Source organism: Crassostrea angulata, chromosome 2 (genome assembly GCF_025612915.1).
Source record: "Crassostrea angulata isolate pt1a10 chromosome 2, ASM2561291v2, whole genome shotgun sequence".
Taxonomy (NCBI): Eukaryota; Metazoa; Mollusca; class Bivalvia; order Ostreida; family Ostreidae; genus Magallana; species Magallana angulata.
The window spans coordinates 42,306,298-42,334,172 of record NC_069112.1 but is presented as its reverse complement, the minus strand read 5'-3'; the positions used below and the strand labels follow the sequence as shown (position 1 = coordinate 42,334,172).

The window sequence follows — 27,875 nt, the reverse complement described above, 5'->3', positions numbered from 1 at the left end:
GGAAAACGAAACCATATAATTATTTTTTATAGTAAAATGTTGCCTTAGTTTTCCTGTTAATATGCTTTGGACGATTGTATATTTTTGTAAATTAATTTGATTGGGAAGTTTTGGTTAAAACAAACAGCATTTATGATATATTGTTAAGCAATTTTTATGCTTAAAACCATAACATGATTATTTTTTAAAATGTTAAATAATAAATTTTTCGTTTTAAAATTCGTTTTCAAACCTGTTTTTATATACGGAAATTCCACTATTACAACAATAAAAACTCGCACGTGCTGGTACAGGATCAGCTTAAATAAAGAAGCTTAACTTATCCGTTCAGTAAACCGGATTTAAATGTTTTTTTAGGCTGTTTAATCTGCCTTAAACAAAAGTATATTCAAAATAACTGATTCAATTATGTTTGAATCAAATCAAAGCCGATTATTTAGCGTTTCCTGATACTTTTTAAAAACAATAGAAATAACGGAAATTATGTCGAAATAATTAATAAATTGTTTTAATGTTCATTGCTTAGCTTTATATGTTTTTATATCTCACAATAGTGTTTTATATACCTCTCAAATTACTATTAAAGTAGCTCCATACTCGTAAAATTCTCTGAGGAAAGTTGAAAAACTGAACTGATTTCGACTTAATAGACTTAAATGTCATCAATTGTTAGAAAAAATATACATGTCATCACACTTTTTGAGATGCCAAATAAACATAAACTAAAGCATATTTTAGCATTAGAAAAATGTATTTTTTTTCTGTTAGAAGTAAAATCTGGTATGCAGAAATTTGTTTTTCTTGTTTAATTTTAATGTCAACTTTATCAGAAAACTAAAATTACAAAAATATTTTAAAATTAATCGTTGGAATAAGAAAAACTATAGTATTTAGACATACAACTGAGAGAAAAGTCAGAAAAAGAGTTATTTCCCGTTTGCATAGATAAAATATATAAAAATTTGGAAATTTAGTATAAAATCAAGTGCGAAAATATCTTTAACCTACCAATAATTTTTAATTACATCCCTGTGATTATATTCACATAAAATGAATAAAACTATCTTGCACAATTTTTATAGAATTCAAAGTTTTACAAAAATGTGTGACGTCACAGAACACTGGATCTACTTTAAAATCATAACAAGTTTATTGACGGCAACAATTATCCGAGGAAGAATCTATTTCACGATTATACATAGTAGCATGTTTATTCGTGGTAATTTTACAAAAAAATATTGACAGGCGTATTATGAATATCAAATGTACTTTATCTATGTATTAATATAAATGTGAATATTTTCTACGGAAAATTACAACGAATAACTATGCATTTCTATAGAAACGTGAAATAGTTTATGTGCTATCTGTTCATGATGAATAGTCATCGAAACTAGTCATTCGCAGCATTCAATTTTCCTCGTTCTTACTCTCAGAACACATCTGGTGTAATAAAAGTCGCTAAGTTAAATTCCAAGTGCGATGACTCTGATTTGTTTACCATCAAGAACCAGGCAGGATATAATTAAGTACTAATTTTCTGACCTTTCGGACAATAGAAAGCCCCCCCCCCCCCCCTTCCGACATCAAATAATGTCCTCGGCTTTACCTCGTAAAACTGTTGTTGTCTCGTGGATACAATATACTCTTTATCGTCCTCATAGCCATTAAATAGAACTAATTTATAATCTTCCTTATATTTCTTATTGATAATATTATAAATTAGCTCACTTATTTATTTTTTTGAGGTATTCTCCCCTCTTTTAAAAAGATATTAAATGATATCATGCGAAAGTGCGGAAATTAACACTTTTCATATTAATATGATACAGTGTTAGTATGTTGAACCATGTTTTTTTTGCTGATTGTTGTAAATACTGTGTCCGATTTGTTTTCTTAATTGTTTTCTCAACCTATTCATAAAAAATAAAACAAAACAACTGCATGGATCTTTAGAGAAGCGAACATGGGTGAACAACTTTTCGTATAATAAGAATTTCAGATAACCGATTTTTTTAATGGGGGAAGGGGTATCAACCCCCCACCCCCAACTCTTTTTAACTTCCCCGTTTTATGCATAACATAATATGTTTATTGTTTACAAATTGATGTCTAGGGTTTACTACCAATCTAATGTGATAAAGAAAATATGAAATTTAAAAAAAATAGAAAAGCGCCAGAGTAGGCATATTTATTTGCATATTTTAAAACAAAGTTGTTGCATCCAAAGGATCGACCCGATGGTTGATTCGCCCCCTACACGTTCTGCTATGACGTTGATTAGTCAACTGTTTTCCTAGGGGCACCCCGTTCTGAAAAAAAGAGTTTTCTATCAAGACTAATATTGCTTTTAATTATCCCACTTTATTTTTTACTTTTTATATATTAAGCATAGATGCCTGACCCTAGGTATCTGCATGCGATGCATGATAACTTGTCATACACTTTTTGCCATAACGTTAATTTGTCAACCGGCATTCTTAAAAGTGCTATCCGATTCTCTTAACAGAGGTATGCTTCGCAAGCGTTCTCTCCATAACTGATTTTGTGCAATAAACAAATAAAGATATCAGCTCATTTTATTTGTTCAACATTTGTAAAATTTTACCTTCTAGGTACTGTGGCTCTAAATAAGTAACCAGCAAATATATTCGTTCTATACGATATCATTCAATATAATTCTTCATTGTAAGTTAATATTTCAAAGATGAAAACTACCCGAGACATGGATCAGCCAAAGCGTATCAACCGCTTTTAACTCTCCCTTTTGCTATTTCGAACATTTCAGGCATATTTATCGAAAATTAAAGTAGGTTTTGGATTAATTTAACATTATGAACTGATCCGTAAAATTCAATTATTTCTTACGGACAACATCTCACACGTGTTGGTATGCCAAAGATATGAGCAGTTACTCTGGAACAGGAATTTTGTACTTTATTTGTAAAATTTCTTAATTTATAAGTATAGATATTTCTTAATACATTTGCTGGAGATTTCCATCAAAGAATATATAAATTCAATAAAATGTAGATGTTATGTTCAAAATATGGGTTTTTATCTTTTGATTTTCCCATTTTTATTTTGAATTCCTTGTCCTAAAATGATTTTCCAATTTTCTAATTTGAGTTCCTTGTCCGAAAGTAGTACAACATTTTATCAATAATTGTTGCTAGTTTTTATTCGCACATCATTAGTAACTACGTTGCACATACAATTACGTCTTTGAAATTTTTTTATTTTTTTTTCAAGCTGTAATAAATACACTATGGACAATTTAATTAAGCGTTACATATTACGCACTTTGTGTGTTTTTCGTTCAATTCCGGAATTATTTTCCTTACTAAGCTCTCCCCATAAAAAAAAACACCTGAAAATACGTGTTTCTTTTTTAGGAAAAAAAAATAAAATTTTTATTAAGTGGAGTACTGTAAGTGTTATAAAAAACCTAAGATATGTGAGCAATTCCGGAAATCCTTGTTGACAACCACTCGAATGTATAGATTCTTTCCATAACAACATATGCAATTACCTGGTGTAAAAAATATTGAAATTATACCTTATAATACAGAACATAAACAGGGTAACCTTTTGAAATAAGGCACTTTAATGACGTTTAAGTTATTTATTTAGGGTCTTCTATTTTTCTATTGTTTCTTTTTCACTTTTCTTATTCTTATTAAGGTCTTCCGTTTCCAACGGAAGACCTTATTGTTATTGCTTTGTTTCTTTTTCCCTATTCTTCTATATTATTAAGGTCTTCCGTTTCCAACGGAAGACCTTATTGTTTTCGTTCGGTTTCTTTTTCCCTATTCTTTTTTTTTCTTACATATTTTGTGCAGGCGATTTCTCAGTAACTACCTGGTCGATTAACATGAAACTTTCAGATCTGATAGATATTACTCTGAACCTTATTGGAAATTTTTTTTAATGGTGACGTCACTTCCGGTTTTTAGATATTAACAATTCAACGATTTTTATAGGGTCGGCTTGTCCACGAAGGATCTCATAAACTAAATAAGATATTGAGGTCAAAATTTCAGGAATGATAGTCCAAAGAATGTAGATTTGCAATAGGGCATTTATAATTTTTCAGCGCAAAAAGCGCCGAAGCTCGGTGGGGCTCCAAAAATGAGATAAAAAAGCGTTGTGATTTTGCATGGTTTTCTTCATCTATCTTTTTGTCCGGAAATATTTTGTTAAGACACGTAGAACAAAAAAGATTTATGTTTAAACTATCTTTCATTTGACATCAAGAAAAAGGGGCTGGCCCCTCAAATTAGGGACATAGAGTTCTTGAAAGTATTAGCTCTATAACTCAAAAGCGGTTAGGATTTCAATATGGCTGTCGCTGCAAAATATGTTCATTATGATCTTATTAATGTCGTAACAATAATATTTTGTTCGTGTATTGCGTAATGTGAGTGCAAAAAGCTAAACTTGTTACCATGTATTTGTGTTTTATTTGGCAAATAAACGGGGTATTTGTGCGTATAACAGGCATAACGGATACCAGTTTACATACGGAAAGTGTATAAACATTTTAGTTATTTTATAGTGAAACACATTATGGATAAAAGAACTGCTTCTATGCAATGCATTTTAGTCGCATTTAAAATCTAGCTGGTATGTGAACAATAACGTATCCGATCCCTTGCCCGCGGCCGAGGAAATAGGTCGCGGCTGGACTAGCGAGCGGTCTGCCGTTATCTAATACACAAGATTTGCGTCTGTCTGTAATGCACACATGGGTTTTATTTAAGTAGCTGCAAACTCAAAAATTCCGATTTTAATGATTTTAATAGTAAATAAAAAAAGATTATACCTTTACCTACTACCATAGACAATTGTACTAGCTTGCGGTCAGAAAGTGGGTAAAAGAATTGCTTCTATGCAATGTACTTGAGTCGCATTTAAAATTTAGCTAGCTGTATTCCGAGCTGTATGTATGTAAACAATTATACGTATCAGATCCTTGCCAGCGGCCGAGGATATGGGTCGCGGCTGGACTAGCGAGCGGTCTACCGTTATCCAATACACAAGATATGCGCCTTGCTGTAATGCACACACGGGTTTATTTATGTAGCTGCAAACACAAAGACATCAGATTTTAACGATATAAAAGAGTAAATGAAAAAGGATTATACCATTACCTACGAAGTATTGCTGTTTTGCTCTCGTAATTCAAAAAAAAAAATAGATAGTATGACTGTCATTGAAAAAAGGGCGTTCTTTGTGATCTTGTGTATGTCATGAAATAGTTTTTTTGTTGGAAAATAAAATTCAGTTATCAAACTGCAAACATTTCAAACCCACCACGTTGAGTGTACAGTTTCATAACACGGGCCGAGGAGATGCCGCGCTAGTGGACAGCTGATTCGCTGAAGGACACATGCTTCTCGTGTTTATACGTTATCACACATTCCAATGCTCATTGATTCGTTGTTATTTTCTTTTTCAATTATATTGGTTAACGATGCATCAAACCATTGATTTAAATCATAGTTCGTATAATAAAGGAAAAAGCTGCCACCAATGAATATACTACGTTTTACAGTCGTACGATTTGAAATGTAAATAAATTCAGTTCGTTTGTGACATTTTGATGCTGAGAATTAAATGCATTACACTACCAATTTCAACAAAATATAGGCGATATTCACATTAATATCTGTAATCTATGATAATGTGATACTTCATTTGGCTAACAAAATATTAGAATTTTTTATGTGTTGAGAGAGAGAGAGAGAGAGAGAGAGAGAGAGAGAGAGTTAAGCAGGATGTAGTAAGTAAAAGTTGAAATATATTTAAAAAGCGTTTGAGATTAGGCAGCTTAAGAAGTACAATGTTACATGCTTGCGGTAGGTACGGGCACAATAAAACTAACAATTTTTAAACAAGTTTAAGTTTTATTTATTCACGCCGTAAAATAATAAGGGTCACAATATTGGTATAACCTCTTCTCAATGGAAGTCAGATTCATTAAAAAGCATACTCATTGCTGAATTTATTCATTTACTAATTAATTTTTTTTGATTCTGAAAGAATATGTGAGTTTTAAAAATGTTATGTACATGTACATTCATTGTAAAAGTTTTGATTGTATTCGGACAGCTGTGAAGATCGAGTAGCGAACACATGGTTAAAAATACTACATGTACTTAGTAGATTAATTCTCTAATACAAATCGAATTGGCTTTAAAATTTGCATATTCAAGCACACTTAAATAGTTAATACATAATTTATATATAATTATATTAATAAAAACGTCTGTATGCTGTATTATGTATTTGCTGTCTGATTAGGACTGTTCTTCCCCAAAAAGAAGCGCTCCGCGATCGCGTAAAAAACGTTATGTAAAGTACAACACCTGACTGGAGTACATGCTTATATACATTTTTTTAAAAAATGTGTTCGTTTAACTAAGCGAAATTGTAGATGTCATGGAGTCAATAGGCAAATCAAATTCACCAATCAGGCAATAGCAGTTATCTAATGCCTATGATTGATAATTTTACAAGGTAAATTAATACATGTAAATATGAATTTTAAAGCATTCATTGCTCCCCTGTTAAAAGCTCCCGTTACCTGCATTCTTTTATTAACGATTTTTGTGCACACATTTATTTGGAAATGGCTCAAATTTTGTTACACGGGCCCGATAAGAAGATGAAAGGATGACCCCTAAAATTTCTTTCCCAGATATGTCATGAACGGTCTCAAATTTCAAACACTAGTTAAATAACATATAACTTATTTTGTACAAATTTTATGTGCATGAATAACAATGTTCCTGTAACTTAACAAAAATGACACTTTTTGAAATCTAATAGTTTCTGAATTCATCATTAAAATAAATAATGTTAGACGGTCCATGCAGCAAGTTTTCTAGTCGAGTCGAGTCTTTCGTTCAACAGCGCATCGATTGTGAACTTTCAGCGGGGTTTACAGGGTGAAACGACCACGAATTTTGACAGATTTGGCTACAAAGAGTTTAAAAGAGATGGACACAAAACACAGGTGCGATTATATCTTGTAGGAGATAAAAAATGATTAATCTATGTTTGCCATAAATACAAATTTTTATCATAAGAATATTTTAACATTTGGATCCGCCGAATATTTCCATTTCCCTTCATTGTTTGGTGCCTGATTTGAATTAACGTTTCGAGGTATAATAAGCTGAGAAATTTCTTTAAGCTGCATGTTCCGATTTGTCGGCCATTACAGTATCAACTAATTTTCCTTGCAAAACGAATGATCTTACAAAGTTATAGACGTATTTACACGGAACTGCTCTCCTTTCAACGTTAGAAATATTCAAAGTAAATAAAAATAAGTTTTGGGCATACACCCCCCCCCCCAAATACATCATTGGAATGTTTAAAAAGGAAACTGTTGGGTTTTATCCTCCGAATGATTGGGTTTATTCATCCTGCATGTTTTGCAATAATTATTAACAACGTAGACATCAAAACTATTAATGAACAAATGTACACTGCTTTACTTTTGTTTAAAAAGTCATGCCGTATATTTTATGTTATAATAGATTATATAAAAAGACAGATGTCAAAGTTGTTATACAATCATACTAGCTTCGACGTAAGGGGCCAGTTTAATAACGCCAAACTCTTTTATGTCGATTATTTTGTGAATATACAGCAAAACTTGTCTAATCCGGCGGAGGGGGTTCTGAAAAAAAATAGCCGGATTAGGCAACATCCAGTTTAGAGGACATTGTTGCAAATTAATTTTAGTATTTAATGCAGTAGGTCCTGATCGTGTATTCTTGCAACATTTTCTATTGTTCTGAAATATATTAGATTTCATCTATCTTATTTACGGTACCAATTTTCATTTCATTTTTTTTTTGAAACAATAAATCCATAACGGAATACATTCGATGGAAATACTTATTGAAACAAACATCGTTATTGATAATTTTTCAAACATCCGGTTTACCTGAAAAGTGCACGCTAAACCGTAAATTGTTAAACAAAACATTAAAAAGTCAACAGGTGGCTGAAATACCTGATGGCGAGAACTGTTTTGATGCAGGGAAACAATGGATAAATATTAATATAAATGAGAATTTTATTTTTTTCAAAATTGAGCATTTTGACAGAATAATATGCAACTCTGTACGTGTAGCCATACAACAGGGATAACAAACGATATCGGCAGTCTTACTCTCACAGTATCCTGAATCACGGCCTAAAAAAATTGGGTAAACTATAATCTAATTATCAAATTTTTGCAATTCATAAGAAGACTTTACGGCATTAATAAGTCGCTACTTTGGATCTATATTTACAGTTGTTTAAATCAATAGCAACGACAGAAAAAGTTGTTGATAATAGAGCATTACTATCTCGCAGAAGGTCGATCGATCGATAAGTGGACGGACTACGGGAGATAACTCTCACTAATTATAAGCAGTAGGCTTTTTCATTCCGCCGGTTTACAGAATAGACAGGATCCGGATTGCACAATTTTTTTGGGCTGAATAATGTCGCAGGATTGGGCAGCATGCCGTAATACACAACATCCGGATTCAACGATTTTCAACATGTACATAATTTTTTCATTGAAAATCGGATCAAGCAGCTTTAACATTAAGATTTACATGTGTAAGACACTTTATTTGTCATGTGCATGATCATGTCATGATCTCCAATTCCATTCACAACTGCTGTCATTCAAAATCACATGAATTAAACAAAATTTAAAATTTTGTGTAGATCTCAACTGTTATTCTATTGATTTTATCATGTGTTACGTAATTAGGTAATAACGTTTTAGGGGTCAAACTTCATTCACAAATTACCATTTTTCCTTCGTAAACATTCATAGGATCGAAACAAATTTGCTACAAAGATTTATAATGGGGAATGTTTACATCTTTTCTCAATTCGGAACTCTCTTGGAATATTTAGTTATTATTTTTTTTCTTACAAATTTTGTGCACGCCATTTCTCAGCAACGGCTCATCTAATTTTTATGAAACTTTCAGATCTGATAGGTATTGATCTGAACCTTGTTGCAAATTTTTTTCATTGATGACGTCACTTCCGTTTTTGAGATATCGTTGATTTTATGATTTTTATAGGGGTATTTTGTCGGTGGAACTCCTCTTTAACTATTGCAGATATTAAGTTGAAATTTTCAGGGTTAGTAGACAAAAGACTGAAGTTATGCATGAACGTCTCAAATCATTTTTATCTCGAAAAGCGCTGACGCTCGCCTGGACCCGAAAATTGAGATTAAAAAAACGTCGTGAATTTTCGTGCTTTTCTTTCTTTATCTCTTTTCTGGAAAATATTTTGTTAAAACATGTAATGTAAAAAACGTTCAAATTTACAAGACCTTTCATATGATACCACAAAAAAGGGGCTGGCCCCTTATATTAGGGACCTAGAGGGCTCTAAAATCTTTTATCTTTGGCTCTTTACCGAGGGATATTTTGTAATAAATTATAGAAACAACTAGACACGATCTCGTTGCGAGCAACGAGGAGGTCTTCCGTTCGATTTTTAGAATGAAATATGACATCATCGAGTTTGATTTTCGACAGCAAACATGTTATGGAAAAGGAGTGAAGTACTAATGCTTTATTGTATTGTTTTTGTATAAGTTCTCTTGCTTTTTTAACCTAATCTAGCTTTAATATCCTTTCACAAAATGGCTCTCATTATAGGGCTATAGATAAAAGATTTTAGAGCTCTTCGATCACCTAATTTAAGGGGCAAGACCCTTTTTCTTGGATTCAAATGAAAGGACATTTAAATCTGAACACATTTTGTCAGCAAGTGTTTAGAAAATTGTTGGCCCCTAAAAACCCTTAATTACGTAACACATGATAAAATCATTACATTGCTTGAATATATAACTACAAGATAAACACATTTGCTTCTATAACATTTCACAAAATATTTCTCAGTAAAGGGCTACAGAATAAAGATTTTAGAGCCCTTTGGTCCCCTTTTATTTGGGGCCAGCCCCTTTTTCTTGATATGGAATGAAAGGTCATTAAATTCTAAACAAATTTTGTTCAACACATGTTTAGTAATTCGTTACCGTTTTGGAGATAGATGAGAAAGAAGGTTTTAGTGGCCGGTCCCTTATCTCCTTTTAGGGGCCGTTCAACAAAATTTTGACGGTTGCAATTTGTTGAGAACATCATTTTGAACAACTTTTCTTTTATACTGCATTACAAAATATTTTTCCTTTCTGAGATAAGGGTGATCAATTTTTTTGACTTTTGGCCCCTAAAAACCCTTAATTACGTAACACATGATAAAATCATTACATTGCTTGAATACAGAACTATAAGATCAACACATTTGCTCCTATAATATTTCACAAAATATCTCTCAGTAAAGGGCTACAGATTAAAGATTTTAGAGCCCTTTGGTCCCCTAATTTGAAGGGCCAGCCCCTTTTTCTTGATATCAAATAAAAGGTCATTTAATTCTACACAAATTTTGTTCAACAAGTGTTTAGAATTTCTTTACCGTTTTGGAGATATAGGAGAAAGAAGGTTTTAGGGGTCGGTCCCTTATCTTCTTTTAGGGGCCGTTCAACGAAATTTTGACGGTTGCAATTTGTTGAGAACATCATTTTGAACAACTTTTCTTCTGTACTGCATTACAAAATATTTTTCCTTTTTGAGATATGGGTGATCGAAATTTTGGACGTTTGGCCCCTAAAAACCTTTAATTACGTAACACATGATAAAATCATTACATTGCTTGAATACAGAACTATAAGATCAACACATTTGCTTCTATAACATTTCACAAAATATCTCTTAGTTAAGGGCTACAGATTAAAGATTTTAGAGCCCTTTGGTCCCCTAAGTTGAAGGGCCAGCCCCTTTTTCTTGATATCAAATAAAAGGTCATTTAATTCTACACAAATTTTGTTCAACAAGTGTTTAGAAATTCGTTACCGTTTTGGAGATATATGAGAAAGAAGGTTTTAGGGGCCGGTCCCTTTTCTCCTTTTAGGGGCCGTTTAACGAAATTTTGACGGTTGCATTTTGTTAGGAACATAATTTTGAACAACTTTTCTTCTGTACTGCATTACAAAATATTTTTCCTTTCTGAGACATGGGTGATCGAAATATTGGACTTTTGGCCCCTAAGAACCCCTAATTACGTAACATATGAGAAAATCCTTATACTGCTCGGCTTCATAAGTGTATAATAAACATATTTGCTTCTATAATATATTACAAAATATCCCTCGGTAAAGAGTTATGGTTAAAAGACTTTAGAGCCCTCTAGGTCCCTTATTGGAGGGGCCAGCCCCTTTTTCTTGATATCAGCTGAAAGGTCTTGTAAATATAAACTTTTTTTACATTACATGTTTTAACAAAATATTTTCCAGAAAAGAGATAAAGAGAGAAAAGCACAAAAATTCACGACGCTTTTTTAATGTCAATTTTCGAGCCGTAGCGAGCTTTGGCGCCAGTAGTGCTAAACATACAAAACAACAATCATGCAAAACTTCAATCTTTTCTTTACCTACCGTAGAAATTTGAGCTTAATATCTCTTATAGTTTAGGAGAACAACAGAAGACAAAATACCCATATAAAAATTAGAAAAATCTCAATATCTCAAAAACGGATGTGACGTCATCAACACAAATTTTTTTTAATCAGGTTCAGACCAATATCTATCATATCTGAAACTTTCATTAAGATCGGCCGAGCCGTTTCTGAGAAATCGCGTGCACAAAAATAGGAAGAAAAAAATAATAATAATAAGAATAGGGAAAAAGAAACAAAGCAATAACAATAAGGTCTTCCGTTGGAAACGGAAGACCTTAAATATGTTTATCTTACAGTTATAAAGCCCAACAGCATAACGATTTTTTCATGTGTTACGTAAGTAGGGGTTTTAAGGGGTCAAACATCCAAAATTTTGATCACCTATACCTGCAAAAGTAAAAATATTTTGAAATGCAGTATAGAAGAAAAGATGCTCAAAATGATGAACCTAACAACATGCAACCTTCAAACTTTGGTTCAGTGGCTTTAATAATGAGATAACGGACCGGCCCCTAAAACGTTTTTTATCAGATATCTCAAAAACAGTAACGAATTTCTTAAAAACTGTTGAGCAAAATTTCTTTAAAATTAAATAACCTTTCATTTGATACCACGAAAAAGGGGCTGGTCCCTTACATTAGGGACCTAGAGGGCTCTAAAATCTTTTTATCTTTAGCTCTTTACCGAGGGATATTTTGTAATAAATTATAGAAGCAAATATCTTTATCTTATAGTTATGAAGCCCGACAGCATAACAATTTTTTCATGTGTTACGTAAGTAGGGGTTTTAAGGGGTCAAACGTCCAAAACTTTGATCACCTATATCTCAAAAAGTAAAAATATTTTGAAATGCAGTATAGAAGAAAAGATGCTAAAAATGATGAACCTAACAACATGCAACCTTCAAACTTTGCTTCAGTGGCCGTTATAAGGAGATAAGGGAGCGGCCCCTAAAACTATCTCAAAAACGGTAACGAATTTCTAAACAATTGTTGAACAAAATGTCTTTAAAATTAAATGACCTTTCATTTGATACCATGAAAAAGGGACTGGTCCCTAATATTAGGGACCTAAAAGGGCTCTTAAGTCTTTTTCTATAGCTCTTTACCGAGGTATATTTTGTATTGTATTATAGAAGCAAATATATTTATCTTACAACCTTAATCTTGCAACCTTCAAAGTTTGGTACAGTGGCCCCAATAAGGAGATAACGGACCGCCCCTTTGAACGTTTTTTCTCTGATATCTCAAGAATAGTGACGAATTTCTAAACACTTGTTGAACAAAGTTCTTACACCTGAAACAAAATAGAATCTGGCCCTTAGAATGTACACCCTGTTTTTCTATTCTTAACCATGTTTAGCTGTTCACAGCAAAATCAGGATCGAACATATATCTCAAATTCTAAAATCAGACGGAAGACCTCCTCGTTGCTCGCAACGAGATCGTGTCTAGTTATTAAGGTCTTCCGTTTCCAACGGAAGACCTTATTGTTATTGCTTTGTTTCTTTTTCCCTTTTATTATTTTTTTTTCTTACGCTTTTTTGTACAAGCGATTTTTTGAAAACGACTTGACCGATTTTCGTGAAAATTTCAGATCTTGTAGATATTGATAAAAACCTTATATATAATTTTTTTAATTTTAATGACGTCATTTCCGTTCGGGAGATATTGACGTTTTAGTGATTTTTAGAGGGTCATTTTTGTTGAACAAAATGTGTTTAGAATTAAGTGACCTTTCATTTGATATCAAGAAAAAGGAGCTGGCCCCTTAAATTAGGGGATCAAAGGGCTCTAAAGTCTTTTATTTATAGCCCTTTACTTAGGGATATTTTGTAAAATGTTATAGAAGCAAATATGTGTATCTCACAGTTATGTATCTAAGCAATGTAATGATTTTATCATGTGTTATGTAATTAGGGGTATTTAGGGGTAAAAAGTCCAAAATTTGATCACCCATATCTCAGAAAGGAAAAATATTTTGAAATGCAGCACAGAAGAAAAGTTGTTCAAAATGATGTTTTTAACAATATTTTATCATGTGTTATGTAATTAGGGGTATTTAGGGGTAAAAGGTCCAAAATTTGATCACCCATATCTCAGAAAGGAAAAATATTTTGAAATGCAGCACAGAAGAAAAGTTGTTCAAAATGATGTTTTTAACAATACGCAACCTTCAAAATTTCGTTAAATGGTCCCTATATGGAGATGAGGGATCGGCCCCTAATACCTTCTTTCCCATATATCTTAAGAACGGTAATGAATTTCTAAACATTTGTTGACAAATGTGTTCAGAATGAAATGACCTTCCATATCATTTCAAGAAAAAGGGGCTGGCTCCTTAAATTAGGGGATCAAATGGCTCTAAATTCTTTAATCTATAGCCCTTTACTAAGAGCTATTTTGTGAAAGGTTATTTAAGCTGAATTAGGTATAATACGTTTATATATCCTAACAATATAATGATTTTCTCTTGCGTTACGTATTAAGGGTTCTTTAGGAGCCAGAGGTAAACAAGTTTAATCTTTTCTATCTTAATTTGAAGAAATGTCTTTAAAAAGGCAATATAAGATAAGTTATAAAATGTGATACAATAAAGCATTAGTTCTCCACTCTTTTTCCATATCATGTTTTTTTGTCGAAAATCAAAGTCGATGATGTCAAATTTCCTTCTAAAAATCGGACGGAAGACCTCCTCGTTGCTCGCAACGAGATCGTGTCTAGTTAGGGTCTTCCGTCTTCAGCGGAAGACCCTTCTATTATTCTATTGTTTCTTTTTCACTTTTCTTATTAAGGTCTTCCGTTTCCAACGGAAGACCTTATTGTTATTGCTTTGTTTCTTTTTCCCTATTCTTATTATTAGGGTTTTCCGTTTTTCAACGGAAAACCCTTCTGTTATTCTACTGTTTCTTATTATTATTTTTTTTTCCCGCAAATTTTGTGCACGAGATTTCTCGAACATTTTTTGTCTGATTGCTATGAAACTTTCAGGGTATGTAGATGATATTAATATCTCTAGACATTTTTTTCAAATTTTTAAAATTCACTTCCGGTTATGAGTTATTGCCCTTTAATTGAAAATTGGGGGGTCTTTTGTCCAGAGTTGATCTCGGGAACCACAGATGATAGATGCATGAAATTTGGCGAAATTGTCGGTAACATTTTATAATTTTGCTGGCATGAAAATTTTGGTAATTTCTTTGTTAGTTTTTGAGCTATTTGTCGCCAAAGTTTAAGATTTTTTTTGGGGGCTGAAATTTTGTTGCTTTTTGTATTATAACCTTTAAACTAAAAATATTTTGTTAATACATATAGAACAAAAGTTGTTTAGAATAACGAGAGCTTTCATTTAGAATTAAGAAAAAAGGGCTGGCCCCTATAATTAGGGGTCAGCAGCTCATACACGTATTTTTCTGATAGCAAAAATCGTTATCATTTTATGAAAAAAAATTAATTTAGTTATTGTTAATATATTAAATAATGTCATTTGGTATCAAATTAAACAAGTTTTGTCCTATATTTTTTTTCAAATTTCATAAAACAAATATGTGAGAATCGTACATGAACGAGTTAATATGTCTACATAGACACACAAGCGAACAAATGCCACATTAAGGCCCAGGCATTTACTGCATTACGTTGTGTTGCGTCTTAGATAAATTGTTGTGATTCAATTTCATTTTTTTCATCTATATCATTTATGAATTCAATGAACACACATTATTTAAACGTTCTATGTGCAACTTTTTGTCGGGGCGCCCCTGTTTGTGACCCCCACACGCGCGCGCCGAATGTAAACAGTAACGAACGGCATTGTAGAAAAGAGAGAGCCGTAATGCAGAAGAGAAGTTGTGTATTCTTTCGGTGTACACATGCATTTTCAATTTGCTGTGAAACATATGAACATGCACAGGGAACAATACTACATATTTGTTTAAGGAGGATATTTTTCTCGTGTGAATCGTTTACGAGGAAATTCTGACAGCCACACTTCTGTCGACGATCAGCCGTTGATAAGCTACGAGTAATAAAGGAGAAAAGATGGACATTAAAGTGTGTGATTTATGTGGATGTTACTGAAGAAGGTGAGGCTTTTACTCCTTTTAAAGTTTCTTGTTAACTGGTTAAAATTTAGTATATAGTATAGATGTACATGTAAGTACGTGCACACTGTTAGATGTTTTTGTTATGGTGTGGGTGTTTGTTTACTAACGTGTAATTTTTACATGTTTCATGGGTGTTTAGACTCGCTAGAGGTTCATGGGGGACTGGAAAGGGTAACTGAATTTATCTATTTAAAAAAATAACAGATTGTGAATTTTCAACTCAAAATTCAAAGCAGGGTCTAATTAGAAACATATCATATATTCTTGTGCAGAGGACTCCAAATGTAGTCATGAATACCCTGTAGACATAACTTCAAGTAAATAAAATTGTATACTTCAGACTTCAGAGTTAAAACATGACTTTAATATCTTTATGATGCCGATCATTGTATCATTAAAGAGGTATAGCAGACCAATGGGTACCCGGTACATGTACTTGTACATGTAGGTTACAAGTTAAAACTATGCCTACCATTCTACCAGTTCACATAATTTTTCTTCTTTAGCAGTTATGATGTGTACTTAAATTGTCCTTGTTAATGTTTTAAATGTAATTTTTTATTCTCTTTTTTTAATCTGACTACTGGCAGTACTGGCGTGCGAGCAGTTCTCGCCGAGGACCATTTCTCGCTGGTGCACTGTTACATCATATTTTCGTATATAATTTTATGTGTTGATAAAATGACGTAACAATGCACTGGTGAGAAATGGTACTCGGCGAGAACTGATCGCACGCCAATATTGATTAATTACAGACAAAAACTGAAGGTTGCGAGTGTTATTTTTAATTGAACAACATTGTTTAAAATAATTCTTTATATATGTGACGATCAGACCGGTTTGAATACCAGTGCCAGATAGCTCAGTTGGTAGAGCACCTGACTAGAGATTCAGGGGGCCCAGGTTCAAATCCCTTCATTATTTCTCCCATCCTGTTACAATATTGGTGTTGTGACCAACCCCTGGAACTAACAGGTTAACTCGATCCTGCCAGGGATGATCTTTGAGGGTGAAGATCATTTAAGGGGGAGGAATGTGACGGTCAGACTGGTTTGAATACCGGTGCCAGATACATGTAGCTCAGTTGGTAGAGCACTTGACTAGAGATTCAGAGGGCCAGGTTCGAATCCCACTTTGTTCCGTCGTTATTTCTCCCATCTTTTACATATACATGTATATCAGATATATGACAGATGATTAAGGTCATCACATGTTTTGCAAGATGCAATAAGTGTTAAAAACCTTTACTTTACAACAGAATACATTTAAGTGAATATTTATGTTTCTTGTTATTATTTGGTGTGGTTTTCTTGACAGTGTCGCATAAACAATTTACCCGCTCCTAAAACACAAACTTTCTTTTTGTGGATTCAGCTTACCGCTGATTGGCTGCTGTTGCAGCAGACAAATAAGATATGCACGCACAAAACACAATGAACTTATCAGAGAATGAGTTGAGTTTATTTAAACTGTTGGAATTTGGGTATTTTTTTTTAAAATGTATACTTGTGACAAAACATATATGTGGTACATACAGCTATAGCTTTATGAAGAAAATTTTGGTTAGACCATATATATACCTATCATGCAAGTAAATGATATTTACAAAAAACTTGCAATTTATGGCGCACGAATTATACGCTAGTTTTATAAAGATTGACAAACATGTAATGTACCACATTCTTTGAAAAATAATCTATTAAAAATTTTTCATTAAGTTTACTCATACATGTTTTATGCTTATTACACGTAGTATTGTTTTTAAAACATGTAATTTATAAGAAAATAAACAAAAACCCTCGCTAAATTTATTTGCAAACAAAAAATACACAGTAGAATTGATAAAAAATGGTATACCAGAAGCTAATACCAGTACATGTACTTTGACGCTGTTCTGTGGGTAATATTCGTTTGTAATTTACGAATTGAAATATTGACTGTTGCACTACAAGTATGGTAATAAACTCTCTCTCTCTCTCAAACTCTCTCTCTTTCTCAATTTGATAAGTGTTTATACCTATGAAAATTTTTTAATATTATATTATGACTTGATATGCAAATTTTTGATCTTGTACTGCCTAAATGTTTTGTCATGTATTGGGATATGTCATACTTATTACACTGCATGGTCAGTGTTTTTTTTACAGAAATACTATGCATATGTTAATGTAAACACAGCTATTACTAGTACATTTATGTAAACACAGCTAATTATTTTTTTTATTAATTTCAGCTCAAAACAGACTCTTGTTACCACATGGCTTTTACCGGTACCTGTTGATTCTTGTGGGTCAGCTCCTAAGATTAACCTGTCACCTCTATCCACATGCATATTCCTTGTGTTCTACAGACTATTTACTGGTAATTCAAATTAAATCCGATAATGCATGAACAATAATGGAACTTGAAGAAAGCATCATGCCATGTTGTGGTTTGTGTTTGATAAGAAATTATGAAAACAAAATTAAGGCTGTTTAAAGAAATTCATAATTGCTGTGAAAATTTGTTTTTCAATAAAAGTATACAATTATGTTTCCTTTATTTTTTATTTCATAAAGATATTTAGATGTGTTTACATAATTGAAACCCCCCCCCCCTCTATTTAATTGTCTGCATTAAGATTACATGTAGGATATGTAAATGTACATTTGACTTTGAAATAACATCTGCTATGATAATTACTTTTGAAATGAACAAGAAACAACCTATTTCTACCTTTCTAAGGTATGTATGCATAAAAAAGTAGAAAAACATGTCAAATTTGAACATTTTTCATTGAAATCAACTCTGTCTCCAGCTAGGTGTGTTTGAATTTAATTCTAATTTAAGGCAGATGTCTAACTTGTAGGTTGTAACTTACTGTTTTAGCATGGTTAGAAGAAGACTAGAAATCAGAATAGATTAGATATTCACTAAATATGATTGTTAGCTTACATTTTTCATGAAAACAAGAAATCACAAGCAGGACAGCTGTCTATTTGTTAATTAAAATGGTACAAATCATACAATAAACAAATAAAGATCACATTTTAGAATCATTGATGATTGTTTTCAAATATGTGTGAGAAATGACTCAAGGAAATTGCCACATGTTTCATAAAATTAGGTAAAACATTTCAAACCATGACTTTTTATGAAAATCAAAAGATTGGGGGGTGGGGGGTATACATGTAAGGGTATTTCTAAGTGATGTGAAGCTTTTATCATGACTATATCATGTAGGCATATGTTGTATTGAATAAGGTTTCTTTTTAAAGATGGTTGAACAAAAATTGACCTCTAAAAGGTCAGATAAAGATGTTTTACTATGGAGAACCCTGTAAATCTGTGTTTACTAAAGGAAATTGGAAATGGTGGGTTCACTTAAATGGCCATATTTTTATTAAACCTCAATGGAATTGGCAATATGTGGTATTCTTTTTCTCAGAATTGCATTAGCTTTCTTATTCTAAGACAAACCGTCTTTTCATAAAAATGTTAGTGTACTAAGTTAAAGATACAAGGAACAGTTTCGGATAAAGTACCGTCAATATTTTTGTAAAATTGAGAGTGACTGTACTTGAAGGTTTATCATTGTTGCGTAGATTCATGAAATGAATTTTAATGATTACCAATAGTTAGAGGGATGTCTCTTGTTGGAATTGGTAAGCAATATTAAGTCCCCTAATTTTAAGTACATGAGAACCATAAATAAATTGTGAAACTTGCGGCTATGACAGATATGTTGACTTTACAGTGAAATTGAAGGTTACAAACGGGAGGTTATATAACATGAAATGTAGGTGGATGGGATATTATATGCCTATTTAGTATTTACTGGGTATGAGGACAATAGCAAGTTTATTGTCCCCCAAGACAGCAAATATTTAATGTGGCAAAGCCAAGGGAAATAGTAGCTGTGGAATGGGACAATAAACTTGCTATTGTCCGAATAGTCAGTTAATTGGTATTTCATTATACAGAAGAAAACTTTATTTGTCAGCGATGCAGAATTTCTTGATGATAAACAAATTAGAGTTAAATCAAACTTTGTATTTAATGCGGCGATCTTATTAGGTCAGAGGTGTTCCGAGTTTAAGGTGATATGGGACACTTCCATGTTGTGACGTATTGTTTATCGAAATAAACAATAAAATAAAGTGTAATTATATAAGTACATGTAGTTTCTTCGCAAAAATGGTCACCTAACTCCTTAGCACAGTGGGTTAGAGGGTTTACTAGGAACCTGTAAGTCATGAGTTCGAATCCCGCTGGGGTTTTTACAATTTTTACCTTTTCAAATATTTTTAAAAGCTATTTTTTTGTTAAATATTGTAAAATTTGAAAATTCTAAACCGGTGAAAAGTTTTCAATTATATAGTACTTTAATCCACATTAATATCGACAGATGTCCCATACCACCTTAAAAAGGAGGGTAATCAAATTCTGCTAATGAATGGTTTTGATGACTATTCACCATGGGCAGATAGCATGGATACTATTTTAGATAAAAAGGCATGTTTATGCGGGCGCCTTCTAGTGATCAATTTGTCGGTCTGTCCATCCGAGATGGCTTGACAGGAGCATAGCTTCTCTCCCCTTGGCCCAATCTGGCTCATACCTCATCCACAGGGTTCCTTTGGTTGAAGGATGTGCAGTGACCTTGAACCATGTTTTTAGGTATAAGGTTAAGGTCATAGCAGAATTATATATATAAAATCCTTGTCTGGGGCATATCTTTTTTCCCTTTGGTCCAATCTGGCTAATACTCACAGAGTGTCTCTATGGTTAAACGATGTGCAGTGACCTTGCATGAAATGTCTAGGTAACGGGTGAAGATCATATCGGATCATGCAAAAATCTTTTTTTTGAGAGCATATATAATTTTACTAACCTCTATTTGGCTCAGACTTCACATAAGCAGAGCTTTTGAGTAAAGGGTGAAAGGGTGTGTAGTGACCTTGAACCTATTTTCAGTGAAAAGAAACTGAAGGTCATATCAGAATTATATTTTTAAGAATCCTTGTCCGGAGTATATCTTCTCTCCCTTTGCTCCATTCAGCCTCATACTTTACCCACATGATGCCTTTGTTCAAAATATATGCAATGACCTCGAATGATATTTGTAGATGAAGAGTCAAGGTCATATCAGATCACACAAAAATCCATATTTTAAGAGCATAGATATACTCTCCTTTTAGCCCCTATTTGGCTAATATTTTACCTTTACAGAGTTTATTGGTTAATGGCGTGCAGTGACCTTGAACCAAGTCTGTCAATGTGAAGGTCATAGCAGATCTTTTTAAAATTAGGTTTAAATAGTAGATTATTTTCCAAATATGCTTAATCTTGGTCAGATTGAACAAAAATGCATGTATGTTAGGGGGAATGAAATTGAATTAAAAGTTCTATGCCAGCTGGAAAAATTTCAAGTTATAGGTCAAGGTCAAAGCAGAATTCTCTGAAATAACATAAGCGGGGCCCTTTGAAATGTTCACCATTTCAATGTTGTCTGGTTCATAGTAATTTTACATATAAAATATTCACAGAAGTACAGTAAAGTCAACTTAACATCGATAAGTTTCTGACAATTAATGACGCAACGAGCACACAGTACGAAAGGTCAACCTTTTGAAAAGCAGTGAAGAGGAAAAGTTGCTCAGAATTATGTTTTAAACAAAATTGATTTTTTACATAAATTTTAATTTTGCATTCTGGGTTAAGAAAAAAGATGTTAGTTCAAGGTAAAGTAAACTTGTAGCTAAAATGAAGTCAAATTTGTTAAGTCGTACTTAAACACATTGGTTTTTTTTGTTAAGTCGTTCTTGAAATGGTTATGGGTTTTTGGTTAAGTCGTACTTAAAAACATTCGGATCATGTTATTTTGTACCAAGAATCATTCGATTTTTTTTTATCTTTTTGTACTTAGGTTTCTTTGTTACTAGATTAAGAACTCTGCTTCTTAGACGTACTTCTAGCGTTGCTTTCGACATTAGCGGAAAACCCACTCGTTGCTTTGCAACGAGCTTTGCTCTAGTTATTATTTTTTTTCTTCCTATTTTTGTGCACGCGATTTCTCAAAAACGACTCGTCCGATCTCAATTAAATTTTCAGATATGATAGATATTGGTCTGAACCTGATTATTTTTTTTTGTGTTGATGACGTCACATCCGTTTTTGAGATATTGAGATTTTTCTAATTTTTATATGGGTATTTTGTCTTCTGTTGTTCCCCTAAACTATAAGAGATATTAAGCTCAATTTTTTACGGTAGGTAAAGGAAAGATTGAAGTTTTGCATGATTGTTGTTTTGTATGTTAAGCACTACTGGCGCCAAAGCTCGCTATGGCTCGAAAATTGACATTAAAAAAGCGTCGTGATTTTTTGTGCTTTTCTCTCTTTATCTCTTTTCTGGAAAATATTTTGTTAAAACATGTAATGTAAAAAAAGTTTATTTTTACAAGACCTTTTAGCTGATATCAAAAAAAAGGGGCTGACCCCTAGTATTAGGGACCTAATGGGCTCTTAAGTCTTTTACCCATAACTCTTTACCGAGGGATATTTTGTAATAGATTATAGAAGCAAATATGTTAATCTCACAGTTATGTATTCAAGCAATGTAATGATTTTATGATGTGTTACGTAATTAAGGGTTTTTAGGGACCAAAAGTCCAAAATTTCGATCACCCATATCTCAGAAAGGAAAAATATTTTGTAATGCAGTACAGAAGAAAAGTTGTTCAAAATGATGTTCCTAACAAAATGCAACCGTCAAAATTTCGTTAAACGGCCCCTAAAAGAAGAAAAGGGACCGGCCCCTAAAACCTTCTTTCTCATATATCTCCAAAACGGTAACGAATCTGTAAACACCTGTTGAACAAAATTTGTGTAGAATTAAACGACCTTTTATTTGATATCAAGAAAAAGGGGCTGGCCCCTCAAATTAGGGGATTAAAGGGCTCTAAAATCTTTAATCTGTAGACCTTTACTGAGAGATATTTTGTGAAATATTATAGAAGCAAATGTGTTTATCTTATAGTTCTGTATTCAAGCAATGTAATGATTTTATCATGTGTTACGTAATTAAGGGTTTTTAGGGGCCAAAAGTCAAAATATTTGATCACCCTTATCTGAGAAAGGAAAAATATTTTGTAATGCAGTATAAAAGAAAAGTTGTTCAAAATGATATTCTCAACAAATTGCAACCGTCAAAATTTCGTTGAACGGCCCCTAAAAGGAGATAAGGGACCGGCCCCTAAAACCTTTTTTCTCATCTATCTTTAAAACGGTAACGAATTACTAAACATGTGTTAAACAACATTTGTTTAGAATTTAATGACCTTTCATTCCATATCAAGAAAAAGGCGCTGGCCCCTAATAAAAGGGAACCAAAGGGCTCTAAAATCTTTAATCTGTAGCCCTTTACTGAGAAATATTTTGTGAAATGTTATAGGTGCAAATGTGTTTATCTTATAGTTATATATTCAAGCAATGTAATGATTTAATCATGTGTTACGTAATTTAGGGTTTTTAGGGGCCACACATTTTCTAAACACTTGCTGACAAAATGTGTTCAGAATTAAATGTCCTTTCATTTGAATCCAAGAAAAGGGGATTGCCTCTTAAATTAGGGGATCAAAGAGCTCTAAAAATTTTAATCTATAGCCCTTTATTGAGGGATATTTTGTGAAAGGTTATTAAAGCTAGATTAGGTATAATACGTTTATATATCCCAACAATATAATGATTTTCTCTTGCGTTACCCAATTAGGATTTTTGGGGGACCAGAGGTAAACAAGTTTGATCTTTTCTATCTTAATTGAAAAAAATGCAAGTATTTAAAAAAGCAAGAGAACTTAAAAAAAGCGATACAATAAAGCATTAGTACTTCACTCTCCTTTTCCATAACATGTTTTGTTGTCGAAAATCAAAGTCGATGATGTCATATTTCATTCTAAAAATCGAACAGAAGACCTCCTCGTTGCTCGCAACGAGATCGTGTCTAGTTCTTATTATTATTATTAGGGTCTTCCGTCTTCAGCGGAAGACCCTTCTATTATTCTTCGGTTTCTTTTTCACTTTTCTTATTATTATTAAGGTCTTCCGTTTCCAACGGAAGACCTTATTGTTATTGCTTTGTTTCTTTTTCCCTATTCTTATTAAGGTCTTCCGTTTCCAACGGAAGACCTTCTTGTTATTCTTCGGTTTCTTTTTCCCTATTCTTCTTCTTATTATTTTTTCCCCTTTTTTTGTGCACGCGATTTCTCAGAAACGGCTCGGCCGATCTCAATCAAATTTTAGGATGTGATAGACAGTGGTCTGAACTTGATTGGAAATTTTTTGTATTGATGACATCACATCCGTTTTTGAGATATTGAGATTTTTCTAATTTTCATATGGGTATTTTGTCTTCTGTTGTTCCCCTAAACTATAAGAGATATTAAGCTCAAATTTTTACGGTAGGTAAAGGAAAGATTTGTATGTTTAGCACTACTGGCGCCAAAGTTCGCTATGGCTCGAAAATTGACATTAAAAAAGCGTCGTAAATTTTTGTGTTTTTCTCTCTTTATCTCTTTTCTGGAAAATATTTTGTTAAAACATGTAATGTAAAAAAGGTTTATATTTACAAGACTTTTCTGCTGATATCAAGAAAAAGGGACTGGCCCCTATTATTAGGGACCTAAAGGGCTCTAAACTCTTTTACCCATAACTCTTTACCGAGGGATATTTTGTAATAAATTATATAAGCAAATATGTTTATCTTACAGCGATGTTCAGAATTAAATGTCCATTATTTGAATCCAAGAAAAAGGGACTTGCCCCTTAAATTAGGGGATCAAAGAGCTCTAAAATCTTTTATCTATAGCCCTATAATGAGAGCCATTTTGTGAAAGGTTATTAAAGCTAGATTAGGTTAAAAAAGCAAGAGAACTTATACAAAAACAATATAATAAAGCATTAGTACTTCACTCCTTTTCCATAACATGTTTGCTGTCGAAAATCAAAGTCGATGATGTCATATTTCATTCTAAAAATCGAACGGAAGACCTCCTCGTTGCTCGCAACGAGATCGTGTCTAGTTAGGGTTTTCCGTTTTTCAACGGAAAACCCTTCTGTTATTCTACTGTTTCTTATTATTATTTTTTTTTCCCGCAAATTTTGTGCACGAGATTTCTCGAACATTTTTTGTCTGATTGCTATGAAACTTTCAGGGTATGTAGATGATAATAATATCTCTAGACGTTTTTTTCAAATTTTTAAAATTCACTTCCGGTTATGAATTATTGCCCTTTAATTGAAATTTGGGGGGTCTTTTGTCCAGAGTTGATATCGGGAACTACAGATGTTAGATGCATGAAATTTTTCCATCAGAAGACTTGCACGATGCTGATCCTTGTATGTACCTTAAAGAACCAAGAAACACTATCAACTTTGCAAGACGTGTCATCTTACTACAATATGCAAAGGCTATTGAAAGTATCATTACAAAACTACTTTAATATACTTCCCCGGTGATATGGGGAAGTATATTACAAAACTACTTTAATATGCTTCCCCGGTGATATGGGCTACTATTGTTGGCAAAGAAACTATATCGAGAGTACTTGTATAACGACAGGCGCAACTTTTGATTTTCGTGCAAATGAAACAGATAAGGTTTCCAATTTGTATGCACTGGTGGCACATACAATTGTAATAATTAGCATTTATATTTGATTATTATTTATCAAAAATAAAATCTGAGAAAGAATGGTAAATACTACTAGCAACATATCTTCAAAATGCATGATTCTCTTTCAATCCGCTACCAAAAAGATAAACGGATAAATGAATGAATGGATAAATGAATTGATTGAGGGTTAGATTAAGGGATGAATGGGGATATGCGTGGTTTGATGGGTGAATAGAACATAGCGTGATATAAAGAATATCTATTTTGTGTGATTTTATACTTGCTTTATCCAACGAGTTGAAATAGTTTATACATTCTCTTGGACTGCCGAGCAAATAAAATCATTTCAACGTGTTAGATGAAACAAATATAAAATTTTCAGGGTAATAGAAATAGTGATGTGGATTTTACAGGAAAATCTTCAAAAACAAGGTCACTTAAGCATAGAAGCGAGAGTCTGTGTCTTAAATAATGCTGATCAGAAGTATCTGAACAAGCACCAGCGGTTTGATAAAGCAAATGTTACATGGGTAGTATAAATCACATATATGAAATTAAGATATATATGTTTGACTCAGAACTTTACTTTTTGTATCTTTCTGATAATTAAGGCACACATAAGGGAAAAAAAAGAAAACAAATAGTAATCTTTACGCTCTGTATTACTAGCTTACAGCTTGATTACGATATACTTTACAATGTACTTATTTTGGTTTTCCTGAAATCTCTATTTGTAGTTACAAACTTTCATTTTAGGAACAGCACTCAATGAAAACAGGACCGTGGAATGCACGTATCACAGCATGTCAGGGAAGTCACGAAAGAAGAAATAACTTGTGACTAGAGTGTACACAAGTGTCTTTGAGTGTAATTTTCCGTTAACATGAAGCAGACAAACTGGTCGATAGAAATTTGAACTTCCTGCATTGTATACATTCGAACTAATAAGATATAACTTAAGCGACAAGAAAGGAACATTATAAGTGTATTCATTTAGAACGTTTAACATAGTTACATGTAAACATTCAAAATTTCTTCCTGTTGCTTTAAAAAAGGCTAACCTTTAACATTACTCTGTACACGGTCACAGGAATCACAAACTTTGTTGAGTTAGAGAAAAAAATTATAAAAAAATTGAACAAGGCAATTTCCATATAACATATTCTTTACTGAACTGTATATCCGTTTATATAAATAGTGCCTGTTTTGGAGGGTAACCGTTGAAATCGACACCCCGAGGAGGAAACAAACCATTGTCAACCGACGCGAAGCGGAGGTTGACAATGATTTTCGAGGGGTGACAATTTCAACTGTTATCCTCCCAAACAAGCACTATATATTTTACTATACTGAATGTCTTAATTTTAGAGATTTTTTTACTGCTTTTATATAGAAATAGCGTGAATTCCATGGCGAACCGTACGCGCATAATTAACGCGCATGTAACAATTCGTTATGTTACCAGTTGCTAAGTATGTTGATAACGCTGAGGGTAATAGAACGGATTATCTAAACCAATCAGATTTCAGTATTTAACATTAAAGTATAATAATACCAAATGTCGACTAATAGCCTAGTTAAAAAGTTAAAAAGGCAGCACTCATAAATAACAGCAATGAAACACATAAAACAATAACACAATCAGCGTGTTCGTCGTTAAATGTTAACAGCATGCATGCGTTAATCTTTTTCAGCAATCGACGAAGAAATGGACATATTATTTCAAAATTTGAAGTTCTTATACCTTTTAAAATTTGTATGTTACAAAAATATATAAACAGCTAACACCCAGTAAACAATTAATTAAGGATGGGTAACCAGTGTTAAGTATGTGGATTACCTAATTTTTTTTTAAATAAAGATCATTGAAATCAAGTATCGCCAATTTTAGAGCAACAGTAAAAATAGTATAAGATTTTTAACGAAAAAAAATCAAAGCGTTAAAAAAAACCACATTCTGAGCTGAAACAAATAGAATCAATATTATTAAAAAAAAAAGGATAAATGTTGTTGTAGAAGAATGACGAAATAACTTTTAATGCAAATTCGAGATGAAACAAAATAATTTGTGTTCCGTTTGCATTATTTTAGAGGCTGTAATTAAACTGTTCTTAGTTAAGGAACTCAAAAAATATATGTATGTTTTAAATTTGTTAAATTTATTTACCTTTGCCGTTTAGGATGAACTTCATGTTTTAATATTAAGCGCCTTCTCTCTTATAGCAAATCAAATATGAGAAAGTTATTTAACAAATCCTATTGTGATCATGTATAGCTTAACAGTGTTAGTTGGTCACAATTACCGCATTCAGGAATGATTACGCTAAACGGGAACTATTCCCCGTTTCAGTGATAAAAAAAAATCCCGCAAATGCGTGATTTTCTCGATGTATGCCAAATAAATCAAAAATCCCACTTAAGTAAAATGAAGCGCATGAGAAATGCAAGGTGGTGCAAAAGTACAATAAACAACTGACCTTCCTGGCCTAAAACTTTAGTCCTCCACAGATGTAAACGAATATTAAACGATTTTGAACTCGTGGAAATCGTGAGCATTCTTGC

The 27,875-nt window shown here is 32.7% G+C and overlaps 1 protein-coding gene and 1 long non-coding RNA gene across 2 annotated transcripts in view; one reads left to right on the top strand and one right to left on the bottom strand.

Annotated features, from left to right (window-relative positions):
* Positions 1 to 27,875, bottom strand: part of LOC128174352 (multiple epidermal growth factor-like domains protein 10) — a 214,972-nt gene that overhangs the window by 41,250 nt on the left and 145,847 nt on the right. The window lies entirely within an intron of this gene.
* On the top strand, positions 14,964 to 18,195 carry LOC128172505 (uncharacterized). The gene is made up of 2 exons (XR_008242271.1): positions 14,964 to 15,640; positions 17,895 to 18,195. It is a non-coding gene; the product is annotated as an uncharacterized LOC128172505 (long non-coding RNA).